Source organism: Zalophus californianus, chromosome 12 (genome assembly GCF_009762305.2).
Source record: "Zalophus californianus isolate mZalCal1 chromosome 12, mZalCal1.pri.v2, whole genome shotgun sequence".
NCBI lineage: Eukaryota > Metazoa > Chordata > Mammalia > Carnivora > Otariidae > Zalophus > Zalophus californianus.
The window spans coordinates 30,536,408-30,546,599 of record NC_045606.1 but is presented as its reverse complement, the minus strand read 5'-3'; positions in this window follow the sequence as shown (position 1 = coordinate 30,546,599).

The window sequence follows — 10,192 nt, the reverse complement described above, 5'->3', positions numbered from 1 at the left end:
AAAAGGCAGTCCCATTTGGAACTATGGTATTTGTGTAGTCTCAAATATGAAAACAATTCGTTTTTCTTGGAGAACGGGCACATTTCAACATATTACTACCAGAGAGAAGCAGTAATAGAAAAGAAATGCATTTAAACACTCTTACATAGTCAAACAGTTCTCAGGAGCACAAAAAAAGGAGACTGCTTCCCTTTGCCCAAGGCCATTTTGGAAAGAGTAGAGAGATCAGTGATGTCTTCCTTTTTCTTTTTCTTTTTTTTTTTTAAAAGATTTTATTTATTTATTTGACAGAGAGAGAGAGAGAGAGAGCAGGAACACAAGCAGGGGGAGTGGGAGAGGGAGAAGCAGGCTTCCCACCAAGCAGAGAGCCCGATATGAGGCTCAATCCCAGGACCCTGGGATCATGACCTGAGCCGAAGGCAGACGCTTAACCAACTGAGCCACCCAGGTGCCCCGATGTCCTCCTTTTTCTAACTGCCAGATAATTCTGCTCAAAAATTCATCTCAGAGATCAGACATAGTGACCATGATCCCTAGTTCAGCTAAAATGTATTGGGACCAGTTGTGTGCAGATTTGTGTTCAGTGAGAGAGGAAGAGTAAAAAGTGAGACCTCACAGTTTAATTGGGAAAGATACATGTAAAAGCAACTCTACATCAATACTCACTGTCAGGGTGCCTGGGTGGCTCAACAGGTTGAGTGTCCAACTCTTGGTTTTAGCTCAGGTCATGATCTCAGGGTTATGACCTCAGGGTCGTGAGATTGAGCCCTGCGTAGGGCTCCATGCTGGGCATAGAGCCTGCTTAAGATTCTCTCTCTCTCCTTCCCCCTCCTGTGCACACATGCACTCTCTTTCTCTCTCAAATAAATAAATAAATCTTTTTTTTAAAAGATTTTATTTATTTGACAGAGAGAGACACAGCGAGAGAGGGAACACAAGCAGCGGGAGTGGGAGAGGGAGAAGCAGGCTTCCCGCTGAGCAGAGAGCCTGACACGGGGCTTGATCCCAGGACCCCGGGATCATGACCTGATCCGAAGGCAGACGCTTAACCGACTGAGCCACCCAGGCATCCCTCAAATAAATAAATAAATCTTAAAAAAAAAAAAAAGACACACTGTCAAGGTGCCCTACTGGAGGGTCAAATATTAATGGCAGTAAGCATTTGAAAAATGATTCTACCTTACTAGTAATCACAGACAGGCAAGTTTATGTAATAATAAATATCATTATTCCTTGATCAAATTGGCAAAGTTTTTTGGTTTAAATCATAATATGCAGTGTTGACTAGAGTTTTGGGCAGTGGGCTCTCAAACACTGTGGTATATCCTCTCAGGTGATAATTTAGCAGAAATTTTTTAAAACCTTCAAAATGTACATACTTCATCTAGCAATTCTCTTTCCACAAGCAGACTTAAGTAAGTCTGTTTTCCAAAGATTTTGCTACAAATATCCTTGTTGTATCAGTATTTTACTTGTGATAGTGAAAAAGTGGACACCATCTAAATAATGATAATAATTAACATTTAACTGAGTATTTACTATGTCCCAGACACTTGCTTGAACATTTTACACACCTTAATTCATGCAGACCTTATAAAAAACAATATGGGGGAAACGCTATTATTTTTATCATCCCCATTTTACAGATGAAGGGCTGAGGCACACAGAGGTTATGTATCTGGTCCTATGCCTGGTAAGCGGAAGAGTCATGATTTAGCCTCAGCTGTCTCCCTCTACGTCCATGCTCTTAACCATTCCACTCACTTCAGGCCCAATCTAAACAGCCAATAGTAGCTCTGGTTAAAATCACTAATGTTCAACATGTGTGGGTATGAGGGGGTGGGAGAGAGGGAAAGAGAGAGAGAAAGATCGAAGGAAAGAGAAAGGAGGAGAAGGAAGAAAGAGAGAGTATATGAATTATAGCACATGTATACAAACACTATGCAATTATTAAAAATGATAATGCAAACTATACAGGCATACCTTGTTTTATTGTTGTTAGCAGACACTGCATTTTTTTTTAACATCAGGGTGCAGGTGTCCTGGGAACTTTCCTGCTTTGAGCAAGTCTATTAGCACCATTTTTGCAACAGCATTTGCTCACTTTGTGTTTCTGTGTCACATTTTGGTAACTCTTACACTATTTCAAACTTTTTAAATATTATTATTTTTGTTATGGTGCTCTGTGATCAGTGATTACACCTTGCTGAAAGCTCAGATGAAGGTTAGCGTTTTTTAGCAATCAAGTATTATTTAATTAAGATGTACTTTTTTTTAAGATTTTATTTATTTATTCATGAGAGACGAGAGAGAGAGAGAGAGAGGCAGAGGGAGAAGCAGCCTCCCAAGGAGCAGGAAGCCCGATGCGGGACTCGATCCCAGGACCCTGGGATCATGACCTGAGCCGAAGGCAGATGCTTAACCATCTGAGCCACCCAGGCGCCCAAGATGTACTTTTTTAAAAGACATAATGCTGTTGCCCAGTTAATAGACTATGGTAGAGTATAAACATAAATTTTTTTTAAAGATTTTATTTATTTATTTGAGAGAAAGAGTGAGAGAGAGAGAAAGCACATGAGAGGAGGGAGGGTCAGAGGGAGAAGCAGACTCCCCGCCAAGCAGGGAGCCCGATGCGGGACTCGATCCCGGGACTCCAGGATCATGACCTGAGCCGAAGGCAGTCGCTTAACCAACTGAGCCACCCAGGCGCCCCGAGTATAAACATAAATTTTATATGTACTGGAACATTAAAACATTCATTTGACTCAATTTATTGAGATACTTGCTTTATTGCAGTGGTCTGGAACCAAACCCGCAATATCTCTGAGGTCTGCCTGTATTGAGCTGTATTCTAGAACAATGTCTTTAAAACTCTTTTGACATGACCTATATTAAGAAATAAACATTTGGGGCGCATGGGTGGTGCAGTTTGTTGGTTGTGGGACTCTTGGTTTTGGCTCAGGTTGTGATCTTAGGGTTGTGAGATCAAGCCCTGTGTTGGGCTCCACATTCAGTGTGGAGTCTGCTTGAGTTCCTCTCTCTCTGCCCCCCCAAATAAGTAAATAAATCTTAAAAAAAGGAAGAAAGAAACATTTTGCTTCACAATCATGCCCATCTATGACAGGTGGAGGGTAACCTGATTTCCACCAGTACAACTGTGCTAGTTGTATATGGTGGGTATCTCTTTTTCTATGTCATGGCAGTTCTTAAATTTTTGGAGTATCATATACATTGGTTTACACATACACACACATTTGCACACACACACACACACACACACATACATCTGAAATAGAAGTTTCATGAAAACCATATTCAGTCTTACTAACTATGATGAAGTCTTATATTTTCTCTTCTGTTCTATTCTATTCCATTCTTAAAATTCTGGTTGTCAGCCTGTAGTTGAGTTCATCATCCTAAATTAATGTACCCATAATTTGAAATTAATTCTGGAAGAAAATCATGGTGCTTGTAATACTTAAAGTCTCCACAAGAAGGCACCACAATTCTAGCCAGAAACGGTTTACACCAAAGGCTTCCCCCCTCCCCCCACCCCGGGGGATTGGGAGAGGGCAGGGAATTTGTCATTTGCAGGACACAACTCAATGATGGACCAGGCGCAAGGCACCTGGCCGAACGACAGCTCATCTCTTGACCATGAACCTATAGAAAGGCATGACACAAAAATCTCTGCCCTGTGGAGACTCAGGGTCTCATTCATAAGCATCTGACATGGAAACTGGAGAGATATAAGTGACTGGCAGAATAAAGGAGAAAATCCATGAGATAAGGAGAAGCTGGAGGGTAATAATGGGTCAATAATAAGCCAAAGGTTCAGTAAGTTCAAGTTATGTTTGGAAGACGAAACTCAACAAGGAGCTAAAAACGTTACCTAAATCAGGGAAGCCTGCCGATAGGAAGAAGAGATAGCATCATAGCATCAGTATACACCGAGGTGCAAGTCACATGGACGGTGGTACCCCGGAGGGAAGATCTCACACTCCTCTGCGGGCGTCCCTGGAGCTTCCGGCTCTGTGCGGCCCGGTCATTCTTGATTTCCCTTTCTAGGAGCCTCCTAGATCCCTGTATTCCTGAGCGCCAGGGATCCTTACAGCAAACGCTTCCTCTGTTTGCTGACTCAGCAGCAGTCGAGTCTCTTCTGTTTATTCCTACAAAGGAGTCTAAAAAGATGTTCCCAGCTTAAGTTAAAATGTTCCCATATTAAGTTAAAAAAAAGGATATCACTTCAGAGCATTTCTTTATAATGTAATTTTGTTTTAAAATGTATAACATAAAATCTGGAAGGGTATATATCAAGATATTGACAGCGGTTATAGCTGAATGATGATTTGTGAGCATACTATTATTTTTTTTTAAAGATTTTATTTATTTATTTATTTATTTATTTGACAGAGATAGACACAGCGAGAGAGGGAACACAAGCAGGGGGAGTGGGAGAGGGAGAAGCAGGCTTCCCACTGAGCAGGGAGACCGACGCCTTAGGGCTCCATCTCAGGACCCTGGGATCATGACCTGAGCTGAAGGCAGACGCTTAATGGCTGAGCCACCCAGGCGCCCCATGAGCATACTATTATTTTGCGCATTTTTTTCTAAGATTATCATATACTAATTGTTTAATGTGTTAAGGGCAATGCTTATTGAAAGGAAAGAAGGAATTTTAAAAACCAAGATTTTTTTATATATGTCTCTTTATTATTTTTATTATTTATTATTTATTTATTTATTTTTAAATTCAATTAATTAACATATACTGTTGTTATTCGTTTCCGAGGGAGAGGTCAGTGATTCCTCAGTCTTGTATAATACCCAGTGCTCATTACATCATGACAACAGCACAGGGTTGCTGAATGTCTTCTGAAGGATGATGTGATTTGGGCTGGGTCCCAGGGGCCTTTCAGGGTACAGGTGTCCTGGGAACTTTCCTCAAAGGGGCCACTGTGAGTGAAGTCCGAAAGGCTAGTGCCCCCAGGGAATACTGGGGAAATGGTGGGGGGCTGACTATAGCTGAAGCAGAGAGCACCTCGAGCTCTTAAAGGACACAAAAGTTTGAATATATTTGGTAGAAATTGTTTTATCTTTTTACAATTCTAAAAAGTATGCACTTTTTGATAGACATTTGAAATGATATAATTTATATGTAAGTTATAAGGCATAATAATTAAACAACAAAAATATATCCGCTACCCAGCTTAAAAAATAGAACATGACTAATACCCTTGAGACCCTCATATACCTCTCTCCGAACCCATCAAGCTCCTGCCCTTCCAAAAGTAACCATTCTCCTGAATTTTGTGTTTAACATGGCCCTTATGGTTTTATTGCACGTGTATACATTCTTAATAATTGTTTTTTTATTTTAAATATTTTATTTATTTATTTGAGAGAGAGAGAGAACGAGAGATAGAAAGCACGAGAGGGAAGAGGGCCAGAGGGAGAAGCAGACTCCCTGCTGAGCAGGAAGCCCGATGTGGGACTCGATCCCGGGACTCCAGGATCATGACCTGAGCCGAAGGCAGTCGCTTAACCAACTGAGCCACCCAGGCGCCCCATTCTTAATAATTGTAACAGCTAGGGGCGCCTGGGTGGCTCAGTCAGTGGAGCGTGGACTCTGGGTTTCGGCTCAGGTCGTGATCTCAGGGTCATGAGATAGAGCCCTGCATCGGGCTCTGTGCTCAGCGGGGAGTCTGCTTAAGACTCTCTCTCTTCCCCTCTCCCTCAGCCCCTCGTGCTTGTGCTCACTCTTGCTCTTTCTCTCTAAAATAAATAAATAAATAAGTCTTTAAAAAATAGTAATAGTAACATCTAACATTCTTTGAGTGCTAGCTCTTTGTAAGACACTATTTTAAATTCTTTGTATTTTAGCTCTAATCTGCACAACAACCAGAAAGGGTAAATACTGTTGTTAACATCCCGATTCAGCAGTTGACTGGACTGAGGCAAGGAGAGGTAGAGTGACCTGCTCAAAGTGACACAGCTAGTACATGGCAGGCCCTGGTTTCAAGCCCCGGCAGTTCACTCTAGCTTCTGTACCCTTTACTTATTCTACGGACTCTTAACAATGTATTGCCATTCTCCTTATTTTTGAATCACGTACAAATAGAATCCCACTGTGTTAGTTCTGTCTGTCCAGAAGCGCATTCCAAGATGTGGGTTCTAATGAGAGTGGTTTCTTTGGGAGGTGAGCCACTGTATTAGTCAGGGTTCTCCAGAGAAATAGAACCAATAGGATATACATAGATGATATAAGAGGAGATTTATTTTTATTATAGGAATTGGCTCACATGGTTGTGGGGGCTTAGAAGTCCCACCATCTGCCGTCTGTGAGCTGCAGAACCAGGAAAGCTGGTGGTGTAATTCAGTCTGAGTCCAGAGGCCTGAGAATCAGGGCCCCATCGGGTAAATCCTGAGTCTGAAAGTCTGATAATCAGTAGCGCCATAAGTCCAAGGGCAGAAGATGGATGTATTAGCTCAAGCAGGGAGCAAATTTGTCCTCTACCTGCTTCTTTGTTCTGTTCAGGTCCTCAGAAGATGGGATGATGCCCACCTGAATTGGGGAGGGCGATTTTCTTGGCTCAGGCTACCATTCAAAGACTCTTCTCTTTCAGAGACATTCTCCTAGACACACCAGAAATGTTTTACCAGCTTAGCTCCTAGTTCAGTTAAGTTGACACGTACAATTAACCATCACAGCCACAAAAAACCAGGAAGGGAATGGAGTGGAAAACAAGGAAGGAAAAGCCAACAAAGAAGTTACCACTTTGGGGCGCCTGGGTGGCTCAGTCGTTAAGCGTCTGCCTTCGGCTCAGGTCATGGTCCCAGGGTCCTGGGATCGAGCCCCGAATCGGGCTCCCTGCTCTGCGGGAAGCCTGCTTCTCCCTCTCCCACTCCCCCTGCTTGTGTTCCCTCTCTCACTGTGTCTCTCTCTGTCAAATAAATAAATAAAATCTTTAAAAAAAAGAAAAAAGTTACCACTTTGGGCAACTGCATCTTAGTCACACTAAGGAGCCAGAGTAGAATAGACACTAAAGATTTATCCCACCCAAGGGGGTGGGGGGTGGAACCAGAGTATTAATACAGCAACTCGTGGCAATCATGGGTTGAAGCCTGGCTCCTAGGTGTTAATTCCTGAGCACTCTGGCCTGCCTTGTGTGCAGACAGAGCGAGCTTCGGAAAGAAACCCCCGGCAGAGGGTTGCAATGACTGACATAGGGCTTGGATTGACCTGTGCTGAAATGGTAAGGCCTAAGCTGTATGAACAGGGAGCTTCTAGTATCTTGTCACAGACTCTGTGAGTAATCCTGCAATTTGCTTTTTTTTTTTTTTTTTTGCTTGCTGTTCACTACTGTGGTTGTGAGATTCATCCATGTTGGCATGGTGGTCCATGTAAATTGTGGTTCATCCATTGTCACTGCTATATTCCATTCTAGGACTGTGTTCCATTTATTTATCCCTTCTTTTTTTTTAATCCCTTCTTTAGTTAATGGACGTTTGGGCTGTTTGTTTGTTTTTTTGTTATCAGAAATAATGTTACCTTCTTTTGCAAGTCTCTTGTTGCCTTTGTCAGGAGTTTCTCCTCTATACCTAGGTTTAGAACTGTTGGGGTTGGGAAGTATTCACACCTCACTCGTTACCACACAATGAGTACAGCAGTTGTCCCAGAAGAAGTATCAGCAGCAGAGTCTCAGATTTCCTAATGTTTCATACCTTTGCTCAAAATGATACTGTTAGATTTTTAATTTTTGCCAGTCTGGTGGGTATAAAGTGACATTTCTTGAAATTTTGGGAGGATGCACACACACACACATTTTTTAAAATTTCAAAGTCATATGGGTCCAAGTTCAATTTTGGTCTCTGTCATTTTTTTTTTTAAAGATTTTATATATCTATTTGAGAGAGAGAGAGCATGAGCAGGAGGAGGGGCAGAGGGAGAAGCAGGTTGTCTGCTGAGCAGGGAGCCTGATGCGGAGCTTGATCCCAGGACTCCGGGACCATGACCTGAGACGAAGGCAGACACTTAACCGACTGAGCCACCCAGGTGTCCTTGGTCTCTGTTATTGTAATTTAAATTGTCAGAGAAGAAAGATGGGAAATAACACTTGAAGTTGTGACTATAAATGAATGAAATTGTTTTGCTGGCATAACTTGTATGATGGTTCATCCTATGTGTCAACTTGACTGGATCATCCAGATATTTGGCTAAATATTATTTCTGCATTTGTCTGTGGGGGCATTTCCAGATGAAATTAGTGTTTGAATCAGTGGACCTAGTTAAGCAATTTGCCCTCTCCCATGTGGTGGGCATCCTCCAATCTGTCGAGGGCTTGAAGAGAACAAAAAAGTGGAGAAAGGCAGAATTTGGCCCTTCCTGAGTACTTGAGCTGGGCCATTAATGTTCTTCTGCCCTTGGTCCTCCTGGTTCCCAGGCCTTCAGATCTGGATTGGAATACACATCATTAGCTTTCCCCGTTCTCAGACTTTTAAGCTAGGTCTGATTTATATCACCAGCTTTACTGGGTCTCCCGCTTGCTGATGGCAGATCGTGGGACTTCTCAACCTCTATAATTGCATGAGTCTATGTTTTATAATAAATATATATTTTATTTATTTGTTTGTTTATTTGTTTATTTATTTATTTATTTATTTATTTATTTATTATTGGCTCTGTTTCTCTAGAGAACATCGACCTAGTACAACTTGCCAACAGGTTCTAAGGTCAATGATAGGAGAAGACTTTCAAAAGTATGAGTGAGGTTAGCACCTTGAGTCAGGTGTAGCATCTGAGGATACACAGTAGGATGACGCTAACATTCTGCATGTCCTTTAAAAATTCAGTGTCCTTATTTTACAGGCAGATGGTAGCCTTCCCTCTCTGTACTCTGACTTAATGATTTCCTTAAGATCTTTTTCACTTTGGAACAAGTGGTTCTTCTGGAGGACTTATCCCAGGAGAGAGCTTTGTCAACATTAATAAATCTTGGCAATATCTCTAGTGAAGGAGGTAGCAGTCGCTAGTATTAGTTTCTTGGGAATGCTACACCAAATTAGCATAAATTGGGTGGCTTGAAAAAACAGAAATTAATCCTCTCACAATTCCGGAGCCCAGAATTCCAAAATCAAGGTGTCAGTAGGGGTGTTTCCTTTTGGAGGCTCTGAGGGACAATCCGTTCCATGTCTCTTTCCTGGTTTCTAGGGGCTGCCAGCAACTCTTGGCATTCCTTCAGTATGACTCGATCTTCACATGGCTGTCTTTTCTTGTAAAGACACTTGTCTTTGGACTTAGGCCCCCCAAATCCAGGATGCTCTCATTTGGAGATTCTTACCTTAATTACAGCCACAAAGACACTTTTTCTAAATAAGGTCACAGTCCTAGGCTTTGGGGTATACATATCATTTGGGAGTCCAAGATTCAATCTGCTAATGGGAGGCAACAAAAGACGCAGTTGAGAGGAGAGCTAATTACATTAGATATTCAGAGGTTCTGCTCCTATCTCTTTTAGTCCGTGGGGTGGAAAAACACCATGCTGGGCATTAGAGATGAGATTTCTTCATTTGTGTATTCTGAGAGTTAGTAGCTTTTCCTCAAATAGAGGCTCAGTAACAGATGTCTGATCTCACCGTAGGGATTGTCAAGGAAGCCAGCCAAACAGGAGGTGGTGTTAATATTTTCACTGGGGAGAATATAAATGACTCTGTAAGAAGGAAAAATAAGTGTGCTTTTGGGTGGACAGGTTGCAAAAGAATTTCTTTATCTTGGTTGTTATTTATTTAATTTTTTCTTCCTGATCTTAGTATCTTTCTTAAAAAAAGAAAAAGCACTCCGCCCCAAGTTCTTCCCTGGAAAATAAACCTATTCTATAACATTCTATGTATTTTATTGAAAAAGTCAGAAGAGAATGACAAGATGTGAACTTTTGAATTCTTGTTTTCTTTTCTTAACTTTTCTCTATTTTTTTACAGTGAAAAAATTTGGTAAATTTCCCAAAGTTAGCAAGAGACATCATAGATATTTTAAATAATGCCATTTACTTCTTCAGACGTTGTTGTTCTCTCTGAACCTGGATTTCTTTTTTAAAAGATTTGTTTTTATTTATTTGAGAGCAAGAGAGAGTGAGAGTGTGCAGGAGCAGGGTGGGAGAGGGGCAGAGGGCGAGAAGCCTCAAGCAGACTCCCC